We start from the raw sequence: 15,252 nt of genomic DNA, 5'->3' as shown, positions 1-15,252 counted from the left end.
TAGCTCCAAAAGGGAAAATATCGATAATCGATCATTCACGCCTCGCCACTCCGCCGGACCCGCCGGACAGACGAGGATAGACCTACACGCACCCGCGCACCGAAGCTCGGATACTTGGAGTCGTGAGAAAAACTTGCCCCGACGCTCCCCCCCCCTCCACCCCGCGTCTCCCCGTCCCCCCGTCCCCCGTTCCCCACGCAACCTCGCCGGGGGTCCGTTCCATTCATTCCGGTCTTCCTCAAAATCTGGGAGGATCTCACTCCTGACCGATTGTTTCTGAGCCACGAATCACTAATTCATATCACTTTTATGGTTTTAATTTATCTTGCCCTCTTTGTCGAGCGGCTCTGTCTCGCTATCTCCCTCTTCTTCTCTCTCTTTTCAACGGAGAAAAATTCCAGACGTGTTTCCACGCGGACGATCGCCAGTCGCTAAGTTGTTCGGATGCTGAACGACCCGGGAAAAATATTTACGAGCCGGACAGAGAGACAACAATTTTTCTGGACCATATTCAGTGTTGGACGTGGTGTCTTGTACCGAATCCAGCCCAAGAAGAAAGTTACGATTAAGGCATTTTTCGGTAAAATAGCGTATGATGCTTACAATGCTGCTAGCTATAAGATTGTGTAATTTTTAAAGCGTTTGCGGTGGATGGAATTCAGTCGCATTCTATTTATTTCCTTACAATGGTGGGGAAAAATTCAGATCAGAATCCGGGAAAAATTCACAACAGAACTATATTTGATAAGTTACTTACAACTAAAAAACTACGTTGCACAATCTTAGCAGCATTGGAGGTCTCCTATGCCCTTTTACCGAAAAATGTCTCAATTTCATTCACCTCCCTCTTTTCACTGCGTGTAGCTGGCTTTTTAAAACACGGACAGCCACGAATGTATTTTCGCTGCTTCATTTATCCTGAGGACATTTTAATTTCAATCGGTTATCTTTTTCTTTTGCAGCATTTATAATTATTCCTGGTCGTTTTACTGTGCGACGGTGGATACTGGACATACTCCATCTCTTTCCCTTGACAGTTCCCAATAATCCTGGCGCGATCCTTCTTTAGCGGGGATATTTATTATGACCTCATCGCTACCGATGTTGCCAGTTTGAGGTATACGGACTCAATAAAGGATTTATCGTTCTCGGCATACTTTGATCATACAACACAATTTTTTGACTCTAAAAACGACGTCTTGCTTCAGCTTAAACTCAAAAACAAATCCAGTCAGTTCAAGAAAGCCCACCTTGAATAAAAATACATGCGTGGCTCGACTCAAGTAGAGCTTTGAGTTGCTTGTCAGCGGGCCAGTTCAAATTCCTTGTAACCAATGTGAAATAAAAACGATAATATCTTCGTTAGGAGTTGGTTTCAGTCATTTTCGTTGCACGAATCGTGTTCTGAGTGAAATTTTGCCTACGAAACATGTATCCAAATCCTTTAATTCGTACCTTGTCTAGTGGTCCATTACTTCCAGTAGTTGTAAAAATGTCGAGGAGCCACTTTTAAGCCATAATTATATTGTAAATGAAATAATATTTCCGGAATGACACCAGGGTTTCGGCCCGCAATTGAACTATTTTTTAACATTTTTTAATAAGCTATTTTTTCCATCAATACGGCAACGTGGGAGTGCGGCGGCGCGAAGCGGCAATTCGTTGGCGGTGTCGGTCCGGCGTGGGTATTACGCCGCCCGGGCTGCTGACAGGGAGATCTGTTCAAATTATAACCTCACTCTGGACACCTCATTCGCCTCGGCGCAACGCTTCTCCAACTGGGACATAACTGAAGAAGCAGAAGCTCGAGTCCGCTTTTCAGCTCATAAATCCTTTTCAACCTCTATTTTCACGTTTCTCATCCGCGGCCGTTTTGATACAACTCATTCTTCCCTTTTGTTCCTCCACCGGGAGGAAATTTTGACGCGGCCCCTTGCGGCCATAACCAATGAGATATTAATGACCTATTTGAAGTTAGAGGCTCCCAGACTTTAAAATCCGAACTTGGGAACTAGTATTCCTCCCGATTTCTGATATTTGAAACAACAGTTTTTTTACAGTTCAAATACAATATATCGCCTTTGCGATCATCAGAAACATACTTTGAAATTGTGTACAGAACCACCACTTCAGCTGAATCTGGGAGAAAAACGTTTGAAAGGAAATATTGATAAGGAGACTACTTTAAAAAACATCTCTAAAAATACCCGAAATTGAACAAAATTGCTCCCATGGAAGGTTAAATTTTAAATGTGGGGGAAAGAACGATATTTTTTAAACCTCCTTTTCCTGCCGCAATGAAATCACTGCAAAATCGTTCCAACGCCTCTCCCTAATCAATAAGCCGTACAGATTAATTCTCTCGGGAATCTCCAATATCAGTGACCGAATTTGAAAATCGGCATCCTAAATAAGTAAAAATTAAAACGGACACCCAACAGTTTTGCATCTATTTCTAGCAGTGAGTTGTTATTCCTTGGCTTTTGTGTGATAAAGTTGTTATTCAACGTAAAAATGGAAATTTGTTGGTTTTCCTGGGAATCAACAACTTTAATGTGCAGTAGCAAGTGACGTTATATAAAGACGTAGGTAACAAAGAGTGGAGCATAACTGGATCGCATTTAGCAAAAAGGAACCTGCGCTATTAAACAAGTATTTTCCTTTAAAATGAACAATTTTTTGGTTGGAATCCGAAACTATTTGCTATTCTGGGAGATTTTTAGATGATTGTAAAGAAGCAACGTTTTTACAACACTGTCATCGCACTGGTTCCTTTTGGCTACATGCGATCGAAGTAGCCCCAAATTTTCTGCCATGCTAAGGAAAAACGCCGTATGAACAATCGAGAGTTGCCAAATTTCCCTTGATGAAATTTTCATTTTTGAGGAGAATTATGAACATTTTTCCTTGAAATTTTCATGAACTTTAGATCTAAGTACAAACAAAATTCTGTAAGAAATTGGTAGAAAAACATGCATAAGTTTACCAGGGCATTGGTGTTTTATCAAAGAAGATTTGGCAACGCCTGGAGCTTCATACGGCTTTCTTCCTTAGCACGGCAGTATTGACGACTGCATGTTGGAACAACTGGAATGGAGAGGAGTAAGCGGACGCCATAAGAGGGAGAGTGGGAAGAGGATCCACTTCGCGGCGCCGGCGTCCCGTTCCGGTAGCGATGGGGTTCGGCGTGAGCGATTGGTCCAGTTCAGGGAATGAGGGGAGCCGTGGAGGGGTCCGATCCAGCTACCGTGGCGCGGCTGGGGGACCAATTGAACAGAAGCCAGATTCCTAGGCGCATGCGCATCGCGGTGGCAACGGATACCGAGATGCAGCCGCGGTGCGCCCCCCCCCCCCCCCCCCCCACATACATCTCCCGCCCGGCACTTCACCGGTAGCCGAGCGAATACTTGATCCAATCACCTCGACGGCTACCGGTCTCGCGGCAAGTCGGATGCCTCCACCGTGTCGTGCCCATGGCTCAACTTTCCGTTCGGCCCCGATCGCGTGGCTTCTCGTGTTACGGAGGGCGTGGAATATGGCCGACTTCCTCCTCTCGTTGGAGCTACTTCATGGGGAGAGTCACCGTCAGAGACCAGAAACAAGAGACCCTCCACTCGTATCTCGGCTATAGCGGAAGCTTTTACTTTCGGGACCTCAACATTAAACTGTTAACTTGCCTACATGGTTGATGTTTAAAAACGTGTTGGCTGTTTCGTTTTGCAAACGAGCCGAAGTTAGGGAAACTTGCCTGGTTCATGGCGTCGTCAACGAGGCACATGGTTTCGGAGTTTCTTCGTCGATATTCACGGAGAAAAAAACCTCGTGCGTGTGACCCGAAGTTTGGGTCATATGGATCTCTGAAGTTTTCAGATTTAGCATCGGAACACTTTAGACCTAGCTGTCGAGGTTCGGATCACACATCTGAAACTTCAGTTCTTACAACTAAAGTACTGAGAACCGAAGTTTTTCGGATGTGAAAACCTGAAGTACTTCAGATGTACGAACTGAAGTTTCAGATGTGTGATCCGAACCTCGATAGCTAGATCTAAAGTGTTCAGATGCTCAATCCGAAAACTTCAGAGATCCATATGACCTAAACTTCGGATCCCACGCACGAAGTTTTTTTCCCCGTGTTGAATAATGCAGTACAGCATGCACATAAGCATATGTGCTGTTATTGTTCTTAGCAACCGTAAATCTCTGCAAGACCAACGCATGAATGATGGTTATGATGATAGGGATGCTATAATTCTAGAGTGTAGTATTCAATTTTGCCGCTGGACGTAAAAAATACAAATACGCGCATATGCAATCGGTCTTCAGGGTACAGGAGCATTGTGGCTGGAGATCCCGGCTCGGCAGAGCCTCGGAGCTTTTAATGTCGAGCGCGATGGCTCCCTCGTTACACCTCGCAGCGGCTTCCCTTCCCCTTACTCACTCACGCCTTCACTCTTGTCACGACTCCAAAATGGCCGGGCTTCCGACTCTCCGAGACGAGCTACCGAATCCAGACTCCCTCCCCTCCCTTTACTGGGTACATCACTTCCATTACTCCGCATTTTAAACTCTGCTTCATTGTTCGCCGTTCATCCAATGGTCTCGCTCCCATTTTCAAGTGCGGCTCTTCCCAGATTCCTCCATGCACCATGGAGGATGCATGGAGGCACCATGCACCTCCCTTGGATTGTGGCCGATATTAGTCCTCTCCCGGACGAATGAACGTAACTCCATTCCAAAGTTGCCAAATTGACTTTGAAAATTAATTTATTTTAAAAGAAATGTTTAATTATTCAAGATCTCTCTGATTTCTGCGTGGAACCTGCCGTGGAAAAAAAAAAACACATTGAATCTAGAGTCCAGACTCTTGAAAATATTGACAAGAAAAAGGACTCTTGATTCAATCAGATTTAAACTTAAATCAAAAGGAAATCCGCTCAAATTAAGAGGCTTGGTTCTTGATTTAAGCTTAAATCTGATTGAATCAAGAGTATTTTTTCTTGTCGATGTATTTAAGAGTCTGGACTCTAGATCCAATGTGCTTTTTTTTCCAGTGTGAGAAAAAATCTGTGAAATTTTCAGTTAGAAAGGCTCAAGATTCTCTTTGGTAATATGCAATTTGCAAGGGGGAATGTGGCGGCATTGAAAGGGAGTTACGTTCTTTCATAAGGGAAACGACCAAGAAATAGGCTACTCATTTTTTCCGCTTTTTCACTCCGCCTCGTCCTTAGATGCGATGTTAATCAGTGGCGTGGCATACTTTGCGATATATCGATTGATATATCATTTAAACCTCCATGGAAAAGGATTGATAATAGTGTATTCGCAACGAACACCTTAATAATCAATTCTTTACCACAGCTTCAAATGGGGAAATATCGATAATCAATCATTCACGCCTGGGACCTGATGAGCAGTTTACTGATATGAACAAGAGTGGTGAGGCGTGAATGATCGATTATCGATATTTCTTCATTTAAGGCAATGGTAAAGAATCGATTAACAAGGTCTTCGTCGCAAACACCCTATTTATCGATCCATTTCCATAGGTTTAAATGGCAGATCAATCGATGTAACGGAAAGCACGCCACGCCACTGGAATTTAAACTTAGTAATAAGAAGAAAATCGTGATCTATTTTATGAGCAGTGTTATGTGAGTGACATGAATATATGTTCATCGGAAACACTCAGGAGATACGAAAAGTAGGATGAAAAGATGCGGTTGGAGCAATGTTTATGTTTTCCTTTTTCTCTTTCCTTTGTAGGGCCCCAACACTCCCACCAGCAATGACCGATATAGTTTTACAATTGCAGATAGCCATCTCTTGCAGCCTATAGTTGAAGCAATAAAACATGCATGAAGCCGTGGAAAATTGAGTTCCTTTTCAACGTTGCCAATAGTGGCGGTATAAGATGGCATTCTTACCAAATTGATCATGAAGTTATCATAGTATAAAAAAAAATTAAATTTGAAATTGAGTCCCTCATAATTTTTTATATACAATAATTTGATTTTTCTTAGATTGGTGAAAAAAAAAAATAAGAAAGAAAAATAATTGATTGTTTTAGCGGACGTATGAGACATGAATGTAGAAGTATAAAAACGTATAAATATTGCTCAATTTTATGTCTCCTCCCATGCAATACACTCACACAGTATTTTGTTGATTTTCATATTCCGAACAAATTTGTGGCATGAAAATTCATGTAAGTTCCCGTTGTTTCAATCCTCTCAACATTTTTTTTTTTTTTTTTTTTTTTTTTTTTTTTTTTTTTTTTGACTTTTTAATCAATATGAGGGCAATTGTCTTTAGTGTCACGTGAATTTCTCATTTCATCATTTATTTTCTTTATTTTTCCTAGTGAGGCAAGAAATACACAGTATAGCGTGGAGACTTAAACGCAGCGATAGGAAACTAAACCACTTCATAGCATGACAACTCCCTATTCGCCAAGTCCTGTTGGTCACGACAGCCCCGGTGACAAACTTTCTTTGTCCAATCCTTTCAGCTCCTTGGTGCAAAAAAAAAAAAAAAAAAAAAAAAAAAAAAAAATAGAGAAAAAGAAAACGACCCTCTCAACCGTTTTTGTAAAGAGCACTCCCGGTACAGATATTTCGAAACTTAAACTGGCCCATAGTACAAGTTACAAAGTTTAGCTTTCTGATACTTCTTTCTCAACCAAAATATCACGTAGAACATGATTCGTGGAACGAAAATTACTTAAATTAATTCGTAATCAAGATATTAAATGTTTCTTGACGAGTGAATTCAAACCTCCCGCTCATGAAAACGCAATAGCCTACTTCAGGCAAATCGCACATTCTCCTGACAGTCTCTGCGTCATGAAAATATGAAAAACTTGATCTCGGCGCTGTGGTTCAGCTCTTGCACGTTGTTATACTTTGAACGACACAGGGATGAGGCTAGAACATTGCTCGATTGAGAGGCCCGTCTTTGTAAAATAAAAACGTTCATATCTTAGTTAGGAATTTGTTCCAGTAATTTTCGACGTAAGAATCATGTTCTACTTAAAATTCTGCTTAAGAAACATGTATCAGAATGCTTGAATTCGCACTTTGTCTAGTCTGCCGTACTAAAGAAAAACGCCGTATTAACAATAGAGAGCTGCCAAATTTCCCATGATAAAACATGTATTTTTTGATATTCATACATATTTTTTTTTTGAAATTATCAGATATTTCAGATTAAATACGTACAAAATTGTCTAAACATTTTGGGGAAAAAAATTCAAAATTTTACCAGTAAATTTGGTTTTTAGTGAAGGAAATCTAGCAGCGTCTGAAGGGTCATACGCGGCATTTTTCCCTCGCACGCACTGGAAAAAAACACATTGGATCTAGAGTCCAGACTTTTGAAAACATTGACAAGAAAAGGACTCTTGATTCAATCAAATTCAGGCTTAAATGAAAAGGAGATCCGCTCAAATTAAGAGGCTTGGTTCTTGATTTAAGCTTGAATCTGATTGAACCAAGAGTATTTTTTCTTGTCGATGTTTTTAAGAGTCCGGACTCTTGATCCGATGTGTTTTTTTTTTTTTTTTTTTTTTTTTTTTTTTTTTTTTTTTTTTTCCAGTGCAGCAGTAGTGGTCTATTGTACGCTCATCATTGGAGATCTGATCTCGTTTATTCTGGCAACAAGGAAAGATGTTCCATATCCTGAGCAACACTCTTTAAGCTTGAATCTGATTGAACCAAGAGTATTTTCTCTTGTCGATGTTTTTAAGAGTCCGGACTCTTGATCCGATGTGTTTTTTTTTTCCCCAGTGCAGCAGTAGTGGTCTATTGTACGCTCATCATTGGAGATCTGATCTCGTTTATTCTGGCAACAAGGAAAGATGTTCCATATCCTGAGCAACACTCTGTAAAGCACACGAAGGCAACGCGGGGGTGGGAGTCTGTCAGCGGCGGGATGGGGGAGAGGGAGGGGTGGCGCACGCCCCGGGGCGCGGTGCCGAGATGGGCCTTCCGAATTACGCATGGGAATCGACCATGGTTACGAGGCTGCATTCCTCCCGCTCCATACCTGGATCACGGTTCCCGGTCGCACAGTGAACACTCCTCAATGGGTTTCAGACCACTTTCAAAGCTCGCGGAATCAACAGTTGTGTCAAACACACATTGGATCTAGAGTCCAGACTCTTGAAAACATTGACAAGAAAAAAGACTCTCGATTCAATCAGATCTAAGCTTAAATCAAAAAGAAATCCGCTCAAATTAGAGGCTTGGTTCTTGATTTAAGCTTAAATCTGATTGAATCAAGAGTATTTTTTCTTGTCGATGTTTTTAAGAGTCTGGACTCTAGATCCAATGTGTTTTTTTTTCAGTGTACGGTAGGTCTGGGCCACCACAGAGAAGGATTATTTCATGAAATTTTCAGGATTCTTACCGCGTTAAACCCCTTCCATTCTTTGAGACGTGTGTTCCTCTCTAGTTTCTACAAATGAGAAACTGACGAGGAACGCCATATTGCTGAGAAATTTGCATTCAGATACTAGATAATGAAGAATTCCTAGATTGTGAAGAGGAGTTTTTCAGCAGGCGGAGAGGCAGGTTGGAAAATTGCCTTTGGAAATCTTTTCTTTTTTTAGGTAATCTTGATCGATTTTGGTTGATTTGAGATATGAGGTCCTTTACAAAAATTAGTGCCCATTTTAAATATCTTCATCCCTGCTCCGTAGATTTTGTTGAAATTTTTAGCACCCCGGATTGAGAGCAATACGTACAAAAAGCTTTATGGAACGTTTTTTAAATCCACTGAAAAAATACAACAATACTGTCTCTACGGTTAAAATCACATCTAATATTTCTTGAGGGGTTATCGATTCGGGTCTACTGAGCGGTGGCCCGAGCTGTTGCGTCTGGTTGAGATGAGCCGCAGGTAAGCCGCAGCCTCCCGCACTGCACGTGTCTCCCATTCTGACAAAAGGGTCTACATTTAGTCCCTTTTTCCGCTATCAGAGTCTAATCAAGTTTACGTGCCGCGCGACTCCAGCTCAAAACACTCGCCCACCCATTGTCAAAAGCATAAAACAAAAATTAGTCGGTTTTCCGGGTTTATGCATTCTTCTCGCCCCTTTATCGCCGCTCATTAAATTACTCCGATTTTTTCCCTCGAAATTAACCACATCTTTACGGTCTTTCTGAAAATCCTACGAGAGTAAGAACTGCATTTTGTTCACTACTTGTAAATGCATGATTAAGGTTACAAATATTTAACAGATAGGGCAATTGAGTAAAATAATGCTTTAATTCTGCAATTTTAATGACAATTTTGACTTTTTTCTTCCCTAAGTTGCTCATAAAATGTTACGATGACTACTCTTTACCATTGAAATAAATAAACCGCGGTTTTGACAGTTTACAAGTAAAACATTTGTTTTCATAATTTTTTCAGCACTACAGTTGTTGCACGGTTCAAATTGCCTTAAAGATGGGTGTCCCTGCAGTATATCTTAGCGAAAAACGCGTTACCGAGCGACATAAATCTATAGTAACCACTTTTTTTACTGAAAAAGGAGGTTCAAAATGGGATTTAAAAAAATAACGTTTCTCATTTGCCTAAAAGATGACCACATAAGGTGTCATGGTTTCAACCACCTTGAACCTAATGCAACACGGCCACAATAAATCTCAAACCACGAACAAAGGAATTTAGAGAGGGATAAAAAATAACGGGAATATTGGCTTCAAAATTCGTTATTATCGTAATCACAATCGAGATAGATAACCCCTTATTAAAAATCCGACCTGAAAAAAAGTAAACAAATGCGGGTGGTTTGAGTCTTAGCGCTTCGGTGCAATGGGTCAGTTGCACTGGTCACAGAATTGTGTTTTGATGCTAATTCTCAGAGTGAACAGCTAAAAATAATAAGATCTGTCTGAACAGCAACTTTCTACCTCTACTAACCGAGATATCGCGTTTTGAAAAATGCGGTTTGTGACGACATCCACCGAGGTAGTGGCACCCTCGGTTTCTTCCACCTTGCTTTCATCAAATTTTCACGTTAAATAACCAATGAAAATGAGCGTCTCTCTGACAAATGAAACCAAGATGGAAGAAACCAAGGGTTTCATCGCGGTGGATGACGTCATAAACCTAATTTTTCACAGCGCAATACCTCGGTTAATATTAATCGTAGAGGGTTGCTGGTCGGACAGAGCCTTTATTTTTAGCTGATGTACAAGAATCAATAATCAAAACACGCACTGGAAAAAAAAAAAAACACACACATTGGATCTAGAGTCCAGACTCTTAAAAACATGGACAAGAAAAAGTACTCTTTAGTCATTCAGAATCTACCTTAAATCAAGAACCAAGCCTCTTAATTTAAGCGGATTTCGTTTTGATTCAAGCAAAATTCCGATTGAATCAGGAGTATTTTTTCTTGTCAATGTTTTCAAGAGTCTGGACTCTAATTCCAATGTGTTTTTTTTTCCAGTGCGATTCTGCGACCAGCGCAACTAACCCATCCTCAGAGCTCGTGGGAACATTTTCGCCTCATAACAAAGCAAATACTTGGCATGTTTGCAATATAAGAAAATAGATCTTTTTCCTTCAATCTACGGCGAAATTAGCGTTAGTGCGATGGGAAAACGAAGCATTGATCCGAACCCGACATTCCTGGAGCAAGACGAGTCTGCTGACCCAGTACTCAAATTCGGTAAGCGACCGCAGAGCAGAATCTGGGTCCGCAGCAATTTGGGCCCTCCGAGTTGGCTGCGTAATCGCTGACCAGTTGTGCTGGGCTCATTTTAAATCAATAACCGGTAACTCTGTTGCTTTAATAACGGGGTTACCGTCGCGTCTGATGATTGCTTTATAATGGTGTGTAGTGCACCTCTAAAAGCTTCTCGTTTCCACGGACTGAAGAACAATACCACGAGTGGAATTAGAATGTTCACGAGGAATGTCTCTAGCCGTGAGAAATGAGAATGACCTCTCAGCGCGGGCTTGAAATTGGCGGAAATATAAGCGTCAGAGATCGAGGGAAGCTTGGAACTTATGATCCTTCATTGAAATAATCGAAGCGGAGGATCAATAATAATGAATAATGAAACTAGTGCATCTATTAATGATTCCTTCCTTTATTTTAACGATATAACTTCAAAAATTACGCAAGAACGTGATCAATAATAAATAATGAAACTAGTGCATCCATCAATGATCCCACCCTTCACTGGAAAAAAAAAACCAATTGGATCTATAGTCCAGACTCTTGAAAACATTGACAAGAAAAAACACTCTTGATTCAATCGGATTTTTGCTTGAATCAAAACGAAATCCGCTGAAATTAAGAGGCTTGGTTCTTGATTTAAGCTACGTTCTGATTGAATCAAGAGTACTTTTTCTTATCGATGTTTTTAAGAGTCTGGACTCTAGATCCAATGTGTTTTTTTCAGTGTTTAATTTAATTATATATCCTCAGAAATTACGCAAGAAAGTGACAAAATTATAGCCTGGCAATGTCTGCTCGCTACAACAACAAACTATTCATAGATCTTTGACTTATTGCGGTTTGCTCAGTTTAAAGAAGCCTCAACCTACATTTCTTGTTGAAATTTGGAGGGGGGGGGGGTTTAAAGAGAGGAAGATTTCATTTTTAAAATTGGGTTAAATTTTATATCTGTAAGCATTGCGTGTGATGCTCTCATTATTCAACAAGAATCATTCATACATCGATAAGGCTTGGCTCACAACTTTGCGCTTACGATACGATGTAGACAAAAAGTTGCATCCTCTCGTTATTACAAGCACCTTGCACCTGAGCTGGACATCTAGTCATAACATCAAACATTTCTCGCTTACACTGTTATTTCTGGATTACACGTTTTGGAGATTAAAAGTTGTTGATTCCTGATTCGAAAAAGATCAATTTAAAAATAAACTGGTTCTTTAATTGTTTTTTTGAACCATGTAGACCACTTGCGTATTTTGTTACGTTCGCACCTCCTATTTCTCACATTTTCGCTCTGCCTATACCCGACGAGTCAAGCCTCTGAAGCAGCAGTCACGTGGAAATTCCTGGGATTTGCAAACATAATTCATCATCTGCGAAGTGCAGATTGTGACAGAGGCTGAATCACGTAAAACAAACACACCGCACCGTCGGTGTCCGCTAACTCCAGAGAAGCCAGGGTTCGATCTAGTTTTCTCACACATTTATGGTAAAGGGTCAAGCTCAAAACTACGTTTGTTTTTCTAGGACATTTTTGGGATGAACTCACGTTTTTAGATACTCAAAGGATGAGGGTCAGGAATAGATCGAAAAGGAAAGTTTTACGTTTTTTTAAATTTCAACCCGCCTTTCGCGTGGACATGTATTCAAATCAGTGGTTCAAACATTCATAAAGTTTTAAACGATCTGTTACTATGCAGTTTTCGTAGATGGTTTTATGGGGACACGCAACACGCAAAAATCAGCTACGAATGTCACGTTCATGTGATGAAAAATTATTAGCCAATTTTTCCCAGACCTAAAACGTATACTTTTGTGAAGGATCTGTTCCTTTGAAGACTTTTATTGAGCCGAGTATACTGATTTCAGTTAAAATCATCATTATGGACAATGATTGGAACCAACAAATACAAAATTCATCACTGATAGTGCAAATGAGTCAATATCACACATTTATGAATACTTTCACGGTTGAAAATTTCGACGAACAAACTCTCATAATGTGGAACTGAGGCAGAAATAGTACATCATATTTTACCTCCTACGCGGCTGAACTTTTACAAATTTTTGATTTGCCATCTTACAAAAAACGGTTTTTGTTAAATTTTGTTCAGTTCAATCTAAAAAACTCCGTTATTTCTTAAAACACTCATTCTTAGACGCTCTTTACACAAAGGTATAATGCAGTATAGATTTCTCTGTTTTGAGCAGAAAACTTCATTACTTTTGTCATCATGGAAGTTTATCAACTTAGAAATTTAAGAAATTTATTATTTAATGTGACTTTTTTTAATAATGACTGATCCTTCGAGCTTAGATAAACAACTTAGTTCGATTTTTTACGACTATGAGCTTACGTGAAAAAAGAAGTTTCGTAATATTTGTGTATGCATGCATCTGGAGTGCTGTATTTAAAACTAATTTTTCTCTCAAGTTTTAGCAAGTGACAAGCTTTCAGGTTGAAGGCATTGTACAATAATGACATAAGTATGAAGAACCCGGAGGATAATCGTAAGGGTAATAAGTATAAATCCCGACATCAACGATTCACAGATTTACGAAATCAACAGTTTGATGCAGCCTGACTGAGAGTGGTATGCTCACAGCTCTTCAAACATTGCGAAAAGAGTAACATCACCACTAAACTTTAGAATGAGCTAAAGATACGACAGTGAAACCCCCAAACCATGTTTCTCGTCCGCGATGTTTAAAAATCTCCGCTCTTATTTTATCTTTTAAAGAAGAACAAATTTGTCAACACTCCTCTACGTTTTTACATAATTTGCTTCGCACATGAGAGGAAAATTCGTTGAGGTTTTTAAGAATTGACATTGAATGGTTTTCAATTGAAAAAAATAAAGTATGACGGGAAGTCTGTAACGTCGCAACCCGAACTAAGTGGTTTGAAAGTTTCACAGTCGATATTTATTTAAGTTCGAGTCCTCGTTAAAATAACTTAATATTCTTGGTATCAGTGTGACACTAAACACTGACAGTGACTCTAACCTAACTTGTTCATGTTTTTCTCTGTTCATGTTATTCAAAACTTTAAGTTATTGCTGGAAATTAGCACACAAATAAAACAATGCAGTAAAATCTGAATGAAGTAAACATTTAAAACTTGCAATTTCAATCAATCTCATTGAAATGAAGCAGTTCATTAGTGGCAACACCTCAAAGACATTTAAAATTTATCCGGGATCAAATTGCAACAATTCAAGTATGGAGGAAGAAAAAGCTTGGAAAATAAAGCGCACACATAGCAGACGGAATGAATAAAGTCGTGTCACCAGTGAACAAAGTTTCAAGCGGTCAAATCGGTCATAAGATTGATTTTCATTGCATAGAACGTCGCAACAGTCGATTGCCCATCGCACGTTAAGGAGTAAACATTAAAAACACATGCAATTCACTGGGTGAAAAAGTAAAATACAACCGAGCATTACTACCGAGCATTACTACCGAGCCACAACCGAGCATTACTATATTACTCAAAGTCACGTGCGTTACCACTTTAATGTTGTCCCAATGTCCCACCTGGTCTTAAAAACAGTGATAAGATGCAATTTTCCGGCATTGTAAGTAATTTGAATTCACGGTCGAAACATAGCTCCATGAAATTTTCCTAACCTAATGGACACTTCATCATCATACTCTCGCATTCACTGTTAAAACTTCCGATAAGTTAACCTGTCCGTTTAGTATTCCCGGAATTAAGTAACATTTTTATCGAACATAAAGAACCCCAGTCTCCATTCACTTACAACTATCTCTAATTGGACGACACTGTCATAACCTACAAGTATACAAGTAATAAATCGCGTGAATTAAAAAATATATTGGAAAACAGAGCATGCTGAGTGAGGGTCTCACAATAACTTACGTATACTACGGGAGACATGCAAGAGAACTTGGATACGTATCACAAAAATCCGAGGTAATGAAGAGTTTGGCCTGACGTGATGGACGCCATAAATCACGTGGAATCGGAGAAAATTGGGGTATCCGAAAGCGGAAAAAATGATGAATGAACGAGCGAGACTTACGGGGATCGGATCCGAAACTGGAGTGGCGCTGCGGGTCCAGGCAGAGCTGCGGCAGAACTCGGTGACAAGTAGCTGAGGGCCTAATTTCACTAACCAGAAAAATATTAGCGGTAATCACTCGCTGGGGAACAACTGCACTGCAAGCGTATGTCTCTCAAACAGAGCGAGCTTAAAGCTACGGGTTTAGCATACGGCTTCTGTGGTTTACCGTCCGGGCTGGGGGCAAGCTTCTGAAGACCGAGTCCGGGAGAGATCACCCAGCCCCCCTCCCCCCTCCTCCGGGCGAGCCGGGCACCGTGGGAAATACACAGTAGCTAAGTCCCGCCTCTGCCGGGCTCCATCATTGGATGCTGCTCCAGCAGTGGGATGCTGCGGCTCCGGCCCTCTCCGCTCTCCCAGCATCTCGCGTCTCGCTCTTCGCCGGCCCTCCCTCTCCAACGCACGCCGCCGCGTTTTCATCCCTCTTCCTCTCTTGCGTTACGCTCGATTTCCACCGTAAACGCCCGAACC

At 40.6% G+C, this 15,252-nt stretch overlaps 1 protein-coding gene across 4 annotated transcripts in view; it reads right to left on the bottom strand.

Annotated features, from left to right (window-relative positions):
• drm (odd-skipped family member drumstick) overlaps positions 1-14,987 on the bottom strand; it is a 40,424-nt gene extending 25,437 nt beyond the window's left edge. For 2 of the 4 annotated variants that reach the window (XR_002009386.2, XM_019051044.2), the window contains exon 1: positions 14,743-14,987. The gene's annotated coding sequence lies outside the window, so the exon portion shown is untranslated. Of the gene's footprint in view, positions 1-14,579; positions 14,718-14,742 lie in introns of those variants that run through there. The other 2 variants (XM_019051043.2, XM_072304606.1) reach the window with 2 other exon arrangements.
• Positions 14,988-15,252: the final 265 nt, after the last annotated feature.

Source organism: Bemisia tabaci, chromosome 1 (genome assembly GCF_918797505.1).
Source record: "Bemisia tabaci chromosome 1, PGI_BMITA_v3".
Taxonomy (NCBI): Eukaryota; Metazoa; Arthropoda; class Insecta; order Hemiptera; family Aleyrodidae; genus Bemisia; species Bemisia tabaci.
The sequence above is the reverse complement of the archived record's forward strand: the minus strand, read 5'-3'. Positions and strand labels throughout refer to the sequence as shown.